Source organism: Pinus tabuliformis, chromosome 5_2 (assembly GCF_031772625.1).
Source record: "Pinus tabuliformis cultivar Carrire ecotype Pingquan chromosome 5_2, CPIR1, whole genome shotgun sequence".
In the NCBI taxonomy this organism is placed as follows: Eukaryota; Viridiplantae; Streptophyta; class Pinopsida; order Pinales; family Pinaceae; genus Pinus; species Pinus tabuliformis.
In genome coordinates, this window is record NC_142306.1 from 406568001 (window position 1) to 406585945 (window position 17945).

The window sequence follows — 17945 nt, forward strand, 5'->3', positions numbered from 1 at the left end:
GCAATAACCATACTATCCCATGAATGTGGTAGAGAACACAACAAATTGATGCACTTATCTTCATTTGAAATTTTAATATCAACAGATAATAACTGACTTACCACAATATTAAATGTGTTCATATGCTCTATCACTGAGTCCCCATCTTTCATCCTCAAGTTATACAGCTTTTTCTGTAGGAACAGTTTATTCACCAGAGACTTAGATTGGTACAAAGTCCCTAACTTGTCCCACAAAGCCTTAGCCGTAGCTTCCCCTGATACATTCAACAATACTGAATCTAAGACACACAATCATATTGTGCTCTTTGTCTTCTGATCCAACTTCTTCCATTCTTCACCGGACAATCTTGTTGGTTTAGTACCTGGATATACTACAATCCACTGATCTTTATCTACCAACAAATCCTCCATCTTGAGTTTCCATAACTCAAAACTCTGACCATTAAATTTCTCGATCTCTATATTTCCACTGCTCGCCATCTTCTTTCACCACCAGAATAGATCCCACAAATCTCCCACTGAACATGGTATACCATAGGCCTGCGTGAAACCCCTCAGCAATAAAGGCGTCCCCTTGAAGCCAAAACAACTCTGATACCAAATGTAGGTTCTAAACCCGTACAAAAATTACCTGCATACAAATTCTAAAACATAGAAAATAAACGATAGCGAGAGCATAACACATAAAACAAATATATACAGAGATTTTCCCCTGGATCCAAAAATCAGGACTGCCAAATTCATTTTTCATTATGTTCCTTTCAATGTTACAATACATATATATGCATGCCTAAGCATCCAATACCATGGACCAAAAATCATCATGCCAAAAAGAATGTGTGAAAACCATGCACAAAACCATAGGTAGGTCCGCCCACCTAATATAGGGTCCAAAAAAAAATTTCCCTAGGGTGCTGCCCCAGACCCCATAGAGGGGGGTTAACCGCCCCCCTCAAACCCCCTGTGACCCCCCCGTTGCACAATCAGTGCAACGAAGGGGGGAATATTCCCCCCCTCTAACCCCCCTGTTAACTAGGGAAGCTAGTCGTGGAAAGAATATAACACAACCAAACAAACTTGACACGATGAACCTTCGATGAGTTCAAGCCATTTTTTTACATCAACAACAAAGACCTTAGATAAGATGGCATTTGTACCAACTAGATCTTCTCCATTCGATTGCCCAGATCGCAGATTTCCATAATGGGGGACGTTGTATATATTTAAAATCGGATGGATTTCCGTGCCTCTGGTCGATTTGTAAGATGAAACCCTTACCAACCATCTCTCAATGCTTTAACTCTCTCTCCATCTTGTGCTTCTAATCTTAGATCTACTAGAAAAATCATTCTAACTCCGTAGGTTGTCAAAATGAAAGTGTAAATGGTTCCTATGGAGCTTATCCCCAATGACAAAAACATTCTCCTTCTCTGCCATCAAATCCGGAAAGGGGTAGGCTGGATCTATAGTTGTAGATGCAACTCTGCAAAAGTCTAGTAAATAGGAGGAAACCTTCACCCAATTAATAGAATTATGCCGATTCTTTTGGGAGTCCTTAACCAACCGAGTGATTTGCGCTCGTGATAGAAACAAGAGATTTATTAGAGTGGAAAGTTTGTCTAGCCTTCCTCAAGTTGATCGACGTGTCTGTGAGTGGAGATCTACGAGATCTTCAGCGATTTGTCTAGATCTGCCCTCACCTAGATCCGGATTTGTGTGATAGAGAGTGCCAAAACCATATGTGGTTACGACGACGACATTCCTCGCTACATTGTTTTCACAAGGTCTCGCCATCTCCGCTTCAGCCTCTTGGCTATAATTACCCAATTTCCACCATACCTGCAATGTCGTTCTTATCATGTGAATATATATATATATATATATATATATATATGGAGTGATTTGTGTAGAAGAAATAGCCTCCCATGAACTTCACTAAGGTATGTTGATTATGTTTATATTTGGTTATCTGACATGGTATGTTTACAGGAAGTAGAAGATCAAAGATGAAAAGAAAAATGTTGGATTATAGTTCACGCAACTCCCCTTATAGATCATATGAGAAACAAAAATATGAGTACTCTCTTGACATAGCAAATACTTTGATAAGTTTAAAGGTAGAGATTAGGAGTTACAAAGAAGATAATGACAGAATCATTCAGTCATAGGAAAGACTTGCTAGGGCACAAAAAAACAAGCAGAGTTCAGTGAAGTGATTGTTCAGAGTCTATCATATTTACAGAGACACAAACAACTACAACTCAGTTATGGAAAAGAGAAAAGGAAAATGGGGCCTATGGTAGTAGGTCTCATGGAGGGCACATGTAGGTCTCATGGAGTGCACATGTTGGACACACAATGATAGGTGGTATATGGATGGATACACTTGACAGGAGAGGTAGTGGTTATGGATTCTATTCTAGTTTTGGATCAGAGAGACAACATGGCCATCACTGTTATCATCCCTATAGGAGAAACAAGAATCAATACTTGTTCGATGAGTTCAAGAAAGCCAAGCCTTCTACCTTTGATGGAGAACTATGGAAAATGTAAGATGCAAAAGCATGGTTTCCTGGGATAAAGATGTTCTTTGAGTTGCATGATTACATAGAGAATATGAAAGCTAGGATAGCCATTTTCAGTCTCAAAGGGAAAGAAGACATCTGGTAGGAACATGTGAAGCATGTTAGAGGCATCAAGAGAAAGGAGTTGATTTGGCATGAGTTTAAGAGATTTTTCAAGAAGAATTACTTGTCAGAGAGATACTATGATGGTAAGGATAAGGAGTTCTATGAGTTGAATATGGGATCTATGAAAGAGAAGAGTATACAACTAATTTATTGGAGCTATTGAGGTATGTACCTGTTGAAGCCCCGAAAATCGGGTCTACAACAAGGGGGATACTCGCCCGGTCCAAACCTTGGTTGGTAGCTCCTTTTCCGTTTGGTATAGCGGGTCCGACTGGGGATGTGGGACTAGTTTCCCAATTTCAGTGTGTGTGTGAGAAAGATGAATATTTCTGTTTCTAACAGTTTCTAAATGGAATACTTCTACTCTAATTCTAGTCTAATAATAAGGAAACTATATTCTAATAAAAGGAATATGTAAATCTACACTAACCCGGGGTGTGATTTTTCTTCTATGCGATCTAAAATGATTTCAAACAACAACTAGTGATAAAGATCATTCAGCTATTACAAGAAAGGAATTCAGTACAGATGAACCACTTTGTATAAAAAGTTAGACGAAATAGTTGTGCAAAACATATCGCATAATGAGCTATTCATACACTAAGCATAAATAAATAGCTATCATCGTAAAAAAGTGCCAAATGAAAACTCTTGCATTCATACATTAATATATAAATAACTGAACTGGAAATCACTCTAACACAAGGCAGAAATAGTTAAGAGATAGAAATACCATTTATAACTAGTCTTACTCATGAGCTTCAAGTGATCACGATTTATCTGTCCTTGATCAAATATCCACTAAGAGTACAATAGTGCAACATCAGTAGTAGATATCAAATGCAAACATTAATAAATCTTGTTCCATTCATTCATCAAAACCTCCTCGGAGGGTACAGAAGTGCATGTTCTGGGGATAAGTTATTGATAAATTTCAGGACCCTTCTCTAAATGCATGAGAAGGGTTTAAATACTACTAAAATAATTCTAAAAATAAATTATTACAAAAATGTAGGATGCGGTTTAAATGACCATCTTCTTTTCAGGAAAATAAACAAAATTAAAGCTAAAATTAAATCTAATATTAAACTACTTCTGTATTTGGTCCTTGAAATCACACGCATGCAGCATCTGTTTGAGAAGGGTCGGCTGGCTGACTTCCGCTTTTAGCTGAGCTGAGAAAATAGAATTGACAAGTACTGGCGCCATCTTTTTAGCCGAATTGATGATACACTTAACAGTCATCCATTGGCTATGTGGCTTTACCAAGTAAGCCCAGTAATAATCCTAGTTCAACCTGGTTAACCCTTGGATTGGTTGTGCCTTTTCTTGAGCTCTCTGTTTCCAATCTGCCTGTAGCATTACTTTCTTGCGATTTTCGGGACTTGCAAGTGGCTGGGCAACTAGCAGCTTTCCTTTTTTAGAAATTTTTCTCAGCGATGCGCATCGAAAACTGCCTCTGTTTCTCGATCCGGGTTTCCTTGATGCGTTTTTTGCCTTTTGTGCTTTTTCCTTCCAACAGATACAAAGTTCAAAATTTGTTAAACTAATACTTCTATGACCTCTTGACCTTGAGTCTTAAACTGTTTGTTTCTGATTTTTGTGCTGTCGAGTATCCACTTGACCATGTCCGTGTATAGGAGGATTTTTGGCCTTGCTGCTATCCAGTGTAAGAATGAGCAGGCTAGTTCTGAAAGGGATGCTTCTGAAGAACCATTTGAACCTGCGGTAGCAACTACTTCCATTACTCTGGGATTTTCCTCTTCTAGCAGATTATACATGCCTTCCCACGTAGCTATTCCCGCGTCTCTGTTACAGGCCGTGTCTGTATATAAGGATGCCATTTCCTTTTCTTCTGAGCTCGGGGCTTTTCCTTTCTTTCCCATTTCAACTTGTGTAATGCTTTGTATCGGCCTCTGTTGTCCGTTCCTGCAATTCACAAGTGAAGCGAAAATGAATGACAAGGAAGGGTGATGGGAAAAGTTTTAAATTCCGCAGACATATCAAGCATACCACCTTACGTGAAATGATTCTTTCGATAAGCACGCACCCATAATCCATAATAACTAGCAACTACCTCATTTATTAGCATTAAAGTGCATAACTAGGTGTCAGCTTAAGGAAAATACTTTTCTTGAATAATGCACCCGAAAGATCTGCGATGAAGTGATTTTGCGATTTGCTTCGCAACATCGCAGATCGCAACATCACAAAATCGCAATATCGCAAAATTGATCGCTCATGACATCGCATTATAGTATTATCGCTGCATCGCGAAATCGCAATATCGCACATCGCAGAAATGTATGCGTGACAATCTTTGTTAACCTATTTTTTGCGATATGCGATCGGCGTCATCGCATATCGGCAAATTGAAGTGTTTCAATGAGAGTTGTGCTCAATGCGATGCAATATTTGTTTTTTATCGCATTTCGCGATCTTGCAAATGTTGGAATTGTGCTTGCAAGGTGGGATCTCGCTATCTTATGCGATGCGATATTTCCTAAGGAAAGATTTTATCTTACCTTATCATAAAACTTAGCTTTTTTGGATTTTCCAAGAGGGTTTCCTAAGCTTATGATGGTAATTTTATTTAAAAAGGAAATTTAAACACTATTTTAATTTTTTAGATTTTTAACTAAGGGTCCCCACTTATTTAGTATTAGGAATAACACTAAATAAAAGGGGGGGGTTGTTGATGGCCACAACAATTGGTGATTCACTTGGATGAACCAGTTATCTCTACTGTTTTTTGAATTTTCAAAACTTCCAAAACAGAAAATTTTCCAGAGAGCTAAACTTTATTATAGAAAGATAAAGTACATTATATTCTAACCTGTCAATGACATTTTGTTTCACCCATTTTCAACTTTGATTACTTGCTGCCTCAAGCTAGTCCTTGTATTTGCATCAATCATTACTTAGTTTGTAAAGATAAAACAAAGTCTTCTCTATAAACCAGTTTTAAATATGCTCATTTGTCGTAGGTAGAGCCTCTGCTGCTAGCAGGTGTTTATAGCCTCGACAGGGTTACCTGTTACCCACAATGATCCTGTATCCTACTTAAAGAAACCGACAATTCTCAAAGAAGAATCCATATCCACACTTTCTACTTTCATTTTTTTTTAATTCTTGAAGAGAAATGTCTTGATTTGATGGCCAATTTATGACACAATCATTCATTGATTTATAACTTTGCTAAACAAGCTGGCTCGTGATGAGACCCCTTGCCTTTTGATTGCAACAATCTTAAGTCTTTGCCATATTGTGGTATGCAGTATTGGCAAAGTCAGTAAGTTATAATATTTGTGATTATGATAAGCCGGCTCGTGATGAGACCTCTCACTCTTTAAGATAAAGTGTATCCTTGGATTGTTCCTCTGAAAGTTGTGATTTCTTTAGTAGGGAGGAAGTCATTGTTTCCTTAAGATAGCTCTAGATGACAATAGTAGAGTTTTTGGAAATAGCTGTTCTACAAAGAATCTTTATTTTGTTATTGATACTTTTCATTGTACTGATATAAAAAAATTTCTCACCAAAGGTTGTTTTCATCAAATTTTATGAAGTTGAAACTAGTATCATATCTAGGCTAGAGTCTTTAACTGTATCTTTCAATAATAAAGATCAATTTTCCAAAAGATTTGCTATTTATACAAGCGAAAGATCAAAATTTGAAAGAGAATTGGTGTCTTTTTCATAAATGCCTATCGTAACCATTCACAACTGGTTTTATTATGAAAAGAAAAACAAATATTCTACAAAAAATAGAAGACTGATCTTCTATGGAAAATATTTCTTGAGAATTTGACCATTAAAAGGTAGAGAATCTCTTTTCCCTGCTAAATCTTGTAACATGAAGGTCGATGGACCTATGATTTCTACAATTTGAAAAGGACCAAGCCACATTCTTTGAAATTTTGTATGTTTTCCCTTTTCCTCATGAGCCTTGTCCCATTTTAAAACTAAATCTCCTATCTAAAAATCTTTTCTGGATACCATATTGGAATCAAAAGAGGCTTTCACCAATGCTTGATGATGAGCGTGAGTAATCTTAGCCCTTTCTCGTTGTTCTTCTAATTTAATTAATTCCAGCTACCTAAGTTGTAAAGAAGAAGTTGGTACTTCTTCAATGTAATGAACTAAGGCTAAAGAGGGAATTGCTAGATGCGTTGGAAGAACCACTTCTTTCCCATAAACTAAATTAAAGGGAGAAGTGCCGATAGAGGCTTTCTGCGTTATTCGGTCTGCCCATAAAGCATGTATTAAAGACTTATGCCAATTTTTATGATTTTGGTCAATGGTTCGCTTGATGATTCTAATTAAGTTCTTATTTGTGGATTCAGCTAACCCATTCCCTTGTGGATAATAATTGGCCGAGTATTTAAGTTTGAAACCTCTTTTGAGTGCAAACTCAGTTATTGCATTACCAGAAAAGTATGATGCATTATCAAACATTAAAGCGGAAGGCAATCCAAACCTGGTGATTATGAACCGATCTATGAATTCAATGATATTTTCAGCATTAGCCATCTTGAGTGGAACTGCTTCTACCCATTTAATAAAGTAATCTGTCGTTGTGAGGATGTATCTATGCTGTTTAGAAGAGTGAGGAACGATCTCACCTATTATGTCTAATCCCCACTGATCGAAAGGTTGTTCGATGATAACTGGTTGCAGTGGCAAGGATGGTTTCTTTTGTCTTCCGGCAGCAGTTTGACAGACTTGACATTTTCTTACGTAGTTATGTGCGTCTTTGAATAATGTGGGCCAGTAATAGCCTGCGCGTAAGATCTTATGAGCAGTTGCATCTCCAGTGTAGTGTCCACCTGCTGGCCCATCATGGAGTTCCTGCAAAACTTTTTCAGCTTCAGCTTTCTCAAGACATCTAAGTAGAACAGAATCATAATTTATTCTGAAAAGAACGTCATTTACAAGTCGATATTGTTTGGCTTTTAACTTCAAGGCTCTTTTCTTGGTGTGGTCAAGTTTTGGAGGAGCATATCCATTATTTAAATAATAAATAATATCAGCATATAATGACTCAACATCGTTTAGGCTTACCTCGTATACCTGTACCTCTTCAGATGGATTTTCGGGCATTAGCGATGCTCCTGCCAGCAATTTGCAAAAGCCTTGACCTTTTACAATGTTTGCTGGTTTGATTTCTACGTCATATTCTTGTAAGGCAGTAACCCAATTTGCCCTTTTCTCACCTACATCCTTCTGTACTAGAAGACTTCTTACCGCTGGAAATGGTACTATGATCTTGGTATGTTTCTTAAGTAAGAAAGGTCTGAAATATTTAATTGCTTTAAAAACAGCATAGGCTTGTTTCTCCACATCTAAATAATTCAGTTCAACACCTTGTAAATTGGAACTGAAAAAAGCAATTGGGGCTTCCACCTTCTCTTGATTTGCTTGAGTGAGTATCGTAGCATATGATCTATCTGAGGCAAAGGTATACAAAATAAAAGGATTGGAAAATTTTGGAGTTGCTAACGATGGAGCATTGATAATGGCTTGTTTGATCAGATTGAAAGCCTCATGTTCATCTTGGCCCCATTTAAAGTTTGCGTTCTTTTTAATCATGGCTTGTAGAGGAGACACGATTCTAGAAAAATCTATAACAAATCTCTTTACAAAGTTGCTCTAGCCAAGGAAAGATTACATGGCTTTCTTGTTGTGAGGTAGGGGAACTGCGGAAATTTCTTTGATTCTGTCAAGATCAATGTGAATTCCAAATTTTGACACTATGAATCCTAGAAGCTTTCCTTCACTTAATGCGAAAAAGGATTTTTTCGGGTTAAGCGAAATTCCATACTTTAAACAACGTTGGAAGATTTGTTTTAAATCCCTGAGGTGGTTGTTTTGTTTCTTGGAATAAACAGTAATATCATCCAAATAGATTACTACTGACTTACTAACTAACCCTTTGAATGCGATGTCCATGGCTCTTTGAAATGTGGCAGCCACGTTAATCAAACCAAATGGCATCTTTTGATATGCGTACGTGTCCCATTTAGTTCTGAATGTAGTTTTCAACTGATCGTCGGGATGTACCAATACTTGGTTGTATCCTGAGAACCCATCCAAGAATGACATTAATTCTGAACCCGCAACTGCCTACAGTATTTGTTCCATGGGAGGTAAAGAAAAATTATCCTTTTGGCAGGCCTTGTTAAGGTTTTGAAAGTCAATGCAGATTCTGATATCTCCATTTTTCTTTCTAACAGGTACCATATTGGAGACCCATTTAGAATTTCTAACGGGAAATATTATCTTGGCTTTCAATAACTTGTTGAGTTCAATTTTAATCTGATTTTCTAAATTTGGATGGATCTTTCTCAACTTCTGTTGGACAGGCTTTTCGTTATCAGTCATTGGGATAGTATGTTGGATGATGGAGGTGTCATATGTTTTGAGTTCATCGTAATTCCAAGCAAAGACACTTTTGTATTGTTTCAAGAGATGAATATATGCTAATTTCTCTTCAGGAGCTAGGCCAAGGCCTAGGTTGATGTTCTGTGGTTTTGCATCAGTTCCTAGATTTATCAATTCATAATTCAAAGTTGAACTTTGGAGTTTTTAATTAGTAGATCTTTTGAATCGATCTTTCAAATTGTAAAGGTCTTCTAATTTGACTACTGATTTAGGTATAGCATTGTTAGTACTATCCTGTTGCAATTGTTGGTCATGCTGGTCTTCGTCAATTATTTGATTGGTGTAGGATCCTTCAGATGTGAGAAAACTCACGATATCAAGATCGTCATTGAAAATCCTCCAATTGGTGATGTTATCAGGAATAGATGGTCTAAAAATTAACTCAATTGAAAATCGGTCAGGGCTAAAATCTTCTGAAGGAATGAGCTTGGAAGCTACATTGGCTAAGAGGTCTGCGCTAGCATTCTGGAGTTTGGGAATTGACAAGATATTAAATGCTATAAAATGTTCAGTCAGATCTTGAACTAAATATTGGTAATGCTTTAAATGACCCGATAAACAGTGTATAGTATTGCGTACCTGTCTGATTATAATTTCAGAATCTCCGAAAACTTGCAGGTATTTGATGCCTAATCTGATTGCCTTGTACAAGCCTTGGACTAGAGCTTGGTATTCTGCGGTATTGTTGGTGCACTCAAATTCGAGTCTGCAAGTTAACATAGTTTTATCTCCCTCTGGGCTTACTAACACACATCCTGCTCCTGCTCCTTCGTTAGACTTAGAACCATCAAAAAATAATTTCCAAAACAAAGATTTATTTATAGGACTATCTATAAAATTAATGAATTTAGAACTATCTGTTTGAGAAAAAATTTCTACTTGAGATAAAATAGAATGTTCTAAGGTGAAGTATGAGCATTAAAATTTCCTAGGAAAGAATCTACTGAATAATTGCCAATGATGTTAGAATTATATGCTACTGGTTCATTTTCTCCCTCGAGTTCTGTTACTATGTATTTCTTATGTCGTTCACGTTCAACTTTTATTTGGTTTGGTTTACCATTATAAGGCAGCCACATATGTGACCAGTCAGTTGCAAAGTATCCATGAAGTTTTTCTGGCCAATCTCTGCTAAGAATTAAGCCATAAAATTCAGGAATACCAGCAACTAAAATGTCGATAACTTGACATACCTTTGGATTGGATGACAGCCTTATGGTAACCTGATTTAACTCACCAATCACTTCAACTTGCGATCGATCTAGCTGAACTATGTGCACAGCGGATTTCTGTAGTTGAACATTCAATTTTGCACAAATTGATCTTGGAAAAATATTTGATGAAGCTCCAGAATCCATTAAACAATTATGCACATTTTTATTGAAAATTTCATAAGGAGAAATGGGGGAGTATGCAATCTCGATCTTCCTCCAATTAATGTGATATCATTTCGATCAAATTTATTTATCGTATTAGTTGGAGGTCTTCCCATATCATGGGAAGCTTGAGAGATTACAGCAGCTGGTAAAGGTGCAACTGGCACAACATGTATTTCCTTCAAAAGTACTTTCTGCTAGTGTTTTAACTTGCTCAATTCAAAAAGAGTAATGTTGGCCCTAGTCTTTTTCATGTCTTCAACAATGTTATACTCCATTTCATCCGAAACGATTAGCGTTTTAGATGGAGTAGATGTGTCTGTTTGGACTGGGCTGGTTTGAGTCGCTTTAGGTGATGTTTTCTTGGCTGCGACTTTATCCTTAGTCATCGAGCTTACGCTCTTTGGCTTAGGTGTAGGCTGAGGAGGATCAAGTTGATTTCTACTACGAGTACTAACCGGGAATACCTCTTGATCTTCTTCATTTGGGAGGATGAAATCCCACATACCTTGTAATTCTACAACTTCTTCTTCATCGGTATGCTCTTCAGTAGCATTTTCCTCTTCTTCTTCTTCTGATTCAGCATTTGAAATAGCGTTAGGGGGTTTGGAATTAGTTGAAGGATTTATTTTAAAAGGCCTGTATGGCTTTTTAGAAGAAGTTTCTGCTACCTGTTTCTTGATGTCGACCATTTCGTTAGACATGGTCTTCAAAACTTTTTGTAATCCTTCTAAATCGAATGGATCTTTCGGTTGTTTTTTCTTGGGATCTTCTTTGAAAGAGACCTTCTTAGATTTTCGTTCTTCCATCGCATTTTTCTTTTCTAAGGCCATAATATGTTTCTCTACTGCTATTGCTTCTTTCATATTTTCAACTAAGGTTGTTTTGTTAGCCCTATCAACAAAGAGTGCTAAGTTTGATGGTAAAGCAGTAATATACCATTCACATCGCACTTCTTCACTAGGCTAAGAAGCAGTAGGTATTTTGTTTAGGATTTTATTGAAACGTAAATTGAAACCTTTGATAGGTTCTCTTGACTCGGCCCTAAGGTTAGACAAGTCATTGATCAGTGTCGCTATAGACTTGTCATCACCAAACTTGGTCAAAAATTGTTCTTGGAAGATGTCCCAACTAGTAATAGATCCAGATGGTAGCGAGAAATACCATGATTCGGCTGTTCCTTGCAAAGTATAAGGAAAAAGTCAAACAACAGCATCCTCATTAATAACTCCATTGAGATTTATGGACAACATAAAGTTATTTATATGTTCTTCTGCTAGCACACCTACCTCAGGGTTAAACTTAGGCAGCCATTTTTCAAGATGGGCTGGTATCTGACTCAAGGGTGCAGGCATTAAGAATGCCCCTGGGTTATTCCATGGAGATTGGGCCATTGATGAACTACTAACAAAAGAAAGTGCAGAAGATGATCCTTGGGTTGAGAAGATGAGGATATTATAACTCCAGATGTTTGAGAAGGAGTTGAGGAAGTTGCAATAGGCTGATGGACGATGATCTGAAGTGGAGGAGTGGATGGTTGACTTTGCAGTGAAGAAGTTGAGATGGATGATGATGATGAAAGAGTCTCACTATCGGATCCTTTAGGAGACTTCCTTGCTCTCTTCCTAGAAGGTAGAGGTAATTCGGTTGGATGAACACCAAACTTTTTTCTCTTTAATCTAGTGAGAGGATGAGCAAGGTTATATTGCGAAGTCACACTGCCTTGAGATTTATCAGATTTCTGAGGAGATATAGAAAATCGCTGAAGTTTGTGAATCAAAGATTCAACTTCAGGAGGTTCAATAGTAGATTGTTCTGAAATGTCAGGGTTTGTAGCAGCGACTGTTGATCCAGCGACTTCTAACTCTGGATTTAAGGTTTCTGAATGCAATGGAGAAGTCAGAGGAGATGGTGAGGGCGATTTACTCTTAGAATGGTATTTAGATTTGGATTTTCTTGCCATTCGCAGTTTCAGGCCCTCCTTCTAGCGCCAAATATGTTGAAGCCCCGAAAATCGGGTCTACAACAAGGGGGATACCCACCCGGTCCGGACCATGGTTGGCAGCTCCTTCTCCGTTTGGTATAGCGGGTCCGACTGGGGATGTGGGACCAGTTTCCCAATTTCAGTGTATGTGTGAGAAAGATGAATATTTCTATTTCTAACAGTTTCTAAATGGAATACTTCTACTCTAATTCTAGTCTAATAATAAGGAAACTGTATTCTAATAACAAGAATATGTAAATCTACACTAACCCGGGGTGTGATTTTTCTTCTATGCGATCTAAAATGATTTCAAACAACAACTGGTAATAAAGATCATTCAGCTGTTACGAGAAAGGAATTAAGTACAAATGAACCACTTCGTATAAAAAGTTAGACGAAACAGTTGTGCAAAACATATCGCATAATGAGCTATTCATACACTAAGCATAAATAAATAGCTATCACCGTACAAAAGTGCCAAATGATAACTCATGCATTCATACATTAATATATAAATAACTGAATTGGAAATCACTCTAACACAAGGCAGAAATAGTTAAGAGATAGAAGTACCATTTATAACTAGTCCTACTCATGAGCTTCAAGTGATCACGATTTATCTCTCCTTGATCAAATATCCACTAAGAGTACAAAAGTGCAACATCAGTAGCAGATATCAAATGCAAACATTAATAAATCCTGTTCCATTCATTCATCAAAACCTCCTCAGAGGGTACAGAAGTGCATGTTCTGGGGATAAGTTTTTGATAAATTTCAGGACCCTTCTCTAAATGCATGAGAAGGGTTTAAATACTAGTAAACTAATTCTAAAAATAAATTATTACAAAAATGTAGGATGCGGTTTAAATGACCATCCTATTTTCAGGAAAATAAACAAAATTAAAGCTAAAATTAAGTCTAATATTAAACTACTTCTGTATTTGGTCCTTGAAATCACACGCATGCAGCATCTATTTGAGAAGGGTCGGCTGGCTGACTTCCGCTTTTAGCTGAGCTGAGAAAACAGAATCGACAAGTGTTGGCGCCATCTTTTCGGCCAAATTGATGATACACTTAACGGTCATCCACTGGCTATGTGGCTTTACCAAGTAAGCCCAGTAATAATCCTAGTTCAACCTGGTTAACCCCTGGATTGCTTGTGCCTTTTCTTGAGCTCTCTGTTTCCAATCTGCCTGTAGCGTTACTTTCTTGCGATTTCCGGGACTTGCAGGTGGCTGGGCAACTAGTAGCTTTCCTTTTTTAGAAATTTTTCTCAGCGATGCGCATCGGAAACTGCCTCTGTTTCTCAATCCGGGTTTCCTTGATGCGTTTTTCGCCTTTTGTGCTTTTTCCTTCTAGCAGATATAATGTTAAAAATTTGTAAAACTGTGAACTCTTAACCTTGAGTCTTAAACTGTTTGTTTCTGATTTCTGTGTTGTCGAGTATCCACTTGACCATGTCCGTGTATGGGAGGATTTTTGGCCTTACTGCTATCCGGTGTAAGAATGAGTAGGCTAGTTCTGAAAGGGATGCTTCTGAAGAACCATTTGAACCCGCGGTAGCAACTACTTCCATTACTCTGGGATTTTCCTCTTCGAGCAGATTATACATGCCTTCCCACGTAGCTATTCCCGCGTCTCTGTTACAGGCCGTGTCTGTATATAAGGGTGCCATTTCCTTTTCTTCTGAGCTCGGGGCTTTGCCTTTCTTTCCCATTTCAACCTGTGTAATGCTTTGTATCGGCCTCTGTTGTCCGTTCCTGTAATTCACAAGTGAAGCGAAAATGAATGACAAGGAAGGGTGATGGGAAAAGTTTTAAATGCCGCAGACATATCAAGCATACCACCTTATGTGAAATGATTCTTTCGATAAGCACGCACCCATAATCCATAATAACTGGCAACTACCTCATTTATTAGCATTAAAGCGCATAACTAGGTGTCATCTTAAGGAAAATAATTTTCTTGAATAATGCGCCCGAAAGATCTGCGATGAAGCGATTTTGCGATTTGCTTCGCAACATCGCAAAATTGCAATATCGCAATATCGCAAAATTGATCGCTCGTGACATCGCATTATAGTATTATCGTTGCATCGTGAAATCGCAATATTGCAATATCGCAAATCGCAAAAATGTATGCGTGACAATCTTTGTTAGCCTATTTTCTGCGATATGCGATCTTGCGATCGGCGTCATCGCATATCGGCAAATTGAAGTGTTTCAATAAGATTTGTGCTGAAAGCGATGCGATATTTGTTTTTTATCGCATATCGTCATCTCGCAAATGTTGGAATTGTGCTTTTAAGGTGGCATCCCGCTATCTTCTGCGATGTGATATTTCCTGAGGAAAGATTTTATCTTACCTTATCATAAAACTTAGCTTTTTTGGATTTTCCAAGAGGGTTTCCTAAGCTTATGATGGTGATTTTATTTAAAAAGGAAATTTAAAGACTATTTTAATTTTTTAGATTTTTAACTAAGGGTCCCCACTTATTTAGTATTAGGAATAACACTAAATAAAAAGGGGGGTTGTTGATGGCCACAACAGTACCATATATTAAGGATGAGAAGAGAAAGGTTCAAATATTTGTTAGTGGATTGTATTTAGTATTTAAAGATCGAATTGAGTATGATGAGCCTCAGAAATTTGGGGAAGTAATTTGGAAGTTGAAGCATTGTTATGAGAAGTCTAAGCATAAATCAGAGCCTAAGTAAGGTTGGAAAGGTAATGACAAGACTAAGGCAAAGTGAGATAAGAAGCGAGGAAGACCTCATGATGAAATTAACAAAGAGAATACAATGTCGTACAAGAAATTCAATGCAGTTAATAGAGGATAGGGATTTCAATCTGACAAGCAGAACAAGGGTGATGGAAGGAAGCCTTTTCAGTGTTGGAATTGTGGAAAGGATCATCACAAGAGAGATTGTCTACAACATAAGGGTGGCATACCTCATATTTACAGTGCTCAGGATGCACAAAAAGTTGGAGATGTTGGACAATGTATTCCTCATCTTTATGCAGCATTGGATAATAGGCAGGTTGATCATCATACATCTATTATTGAGATGGAAGGTAAGCTTTATGATCATGTTGTTTCTATTTTGATTAACACTGGATCTAACTCTAGTTATATGTGTCCTAACCTAGTGGATAAGTGTTTCTTGAATAAAGAAGTGAATGTAGAGTGTTGGTTGGTGCAACTAGCTATAGGTACTAAGAAAAGAGTTCATCATTGGGTGAGATCTTGTGCATTTGAGTTGAATGGTATGTCTACATCAGCGCATCTAAATGTGCTTCTCTTGGGAACATACACTATATTGTTGGGTATATATAGGTTGTACATTCATAGGAATAAGGTAGATTGCTATGATAAGGCTATTGAGTTCCTGAATGATGATGGATAGAGGAGAATCCTACAATGTAAGAATAAGCTATTGGCATTGATGTGTGTTGCAGTGTTGCAAATGTGTGGTTGATTGTCATTAATGTCAACCTGGTTTCTTGAGGTGAGTTGGTTATGCATGTGTATGTGTGGCTGCAGGAAGATTGTGTATGGATGAGTTGTAGATGGTCCTTAGCATATCTACTTGCTTGGACTAGCTTGGATATGGTCCTTTGCTTATCTACTAGCTTGGACTAGCTTGGAGATGATGGTTGAAGTGTGGATGGTCCTTGGTTGGATGATGGTATGTTGCACTAGATTGGAGGTTGGATGATGGTGTGTTGCACTAGCTTGGATTCCTTCCCATGATGATGGTCTTCATGGTCATGTTGTTGTATATAGATATTAATGGTTGCTTCAAGAGTTAGAGTTGAGGAGCCTTGTTGATTAGGTCTCTTTGTCTCCTTAGTCTCCATGTTCCCAGATTAGGTATCCTATGATGACATGTTATACTTCGGGATTGGAGAGGATCTACATGTGGCAGTTGTATGGCATGTTGTTGATGTTGCAAGAGTTGGTGATGCTGCTACAGATGTTGGAGATGTTGCTACAGGTGTTAGAGTTGATGAGGTTGTTGCTTGAGGAGTTGGAGGTGTTGGTCTTGGCCGTAAGGTTGGCAGAATAGGTCTAGCTTGTCATAGACTTATTAATTTCCTATTCATCAGTTGCAGACCTATCTCAGTGGCTTAGAGGAGTGTACATGGGCAGAGGAAGCTGATGGAACATGTGGCAGAGGTTCAGCGTTGAAGGAGTCATGTTTTTACTGAGTCTAGACCCTGGATGTATGTGCATAAACTTATGGGAGTGGTTGGAAGCCCTAGTCGCATGAAGGGTATGCTCAAGGAAGATTCTAAGTCCCTAGTTGCACGAAAAGCTATGTCATGGGAGTGTCCAAGGATTTTTCAAGTTTAGCTCCGCATTCCTCACACCGTTGAGCTCATTTTTAGCTTGTGACGACTTCCTTAATCGAGACTTTTCGACATATGGTAAGAAAATATTTTGTGGGCCCTCTATAAGATGATCAAGATTGAAGATATAAAAGGGATAGTGGAATTAGTGCTTGATTTTCTCAAGATGCCTTCCTAAACCAAATGTGAAGTGTGTGAACAGAATTGTGAGCCTTCCACAACTTGTTGCATTTACTGAGTTAATCATCTCAGGAATTTGATAAATACAAGAAGGTTGTGAGTCTATTCGGTTGGTTGTTTTGAAGAGTGAGTGAGGATACTATTGTGAGTGAGTAGAGTATGCAACAACTGCTCACATATTTTTTGCATAGATATAACATAGTTTTGTGAGAAAAATTCAGAGTTAGAGTTGAGAAGAAGAAGCAGAATTTGTGTGTTGGTTGTGCCAGAAATTTGGGAGATTGAAGTGTGTTTGAGAGAAGTGTTTGGTGTGTTAAAGTTGTGAAGAAATTCTATTCACTGAGAAAATTTTATGATTCATATTTGATGAGAATAATGCTAGAGTTGTTGGGCTGCTCATGTTGAGAAAATGAGCCCAGTATGAAACATTTATGGAACGTGGTTCGCATGGAGGAAGTGAAGGCATGTTGAGGCTTCATTGGAAACAATTATTTGGTGATTCATAGTAGGAAGAGTTTTCTCCATCCAATAGGAATTGGACAGTCTAATAGTGGTTGGGCGAGGATCGTTGGTCATGGGATCTTCCAACAGATGGTAGTCTGTAGATCCACAAGACAAACATGTTTAAGAATTGATAGATGCCAACATACTGTAGGGGAAGCCAAGGATTCATGCTTGAGGTAGAAACATAATCCATGCAAATTTTTTTATCAAATTAATAGAAGATTTGAGCAACGCAACAGCAACAAAGTGGTTTTCTCCCAAAAGGTTTTCCATCAGAAATACTTGTGTTCTTATGTGTGTGTGCTTATGTTTCTCATGATTATTTCTCATGGTGATTATGATTTCGGTTTATTGCTACTTATATGGTTTGATGTGCTAATCTTGTGAATTTGAATGGACAATACACATTGAGGAA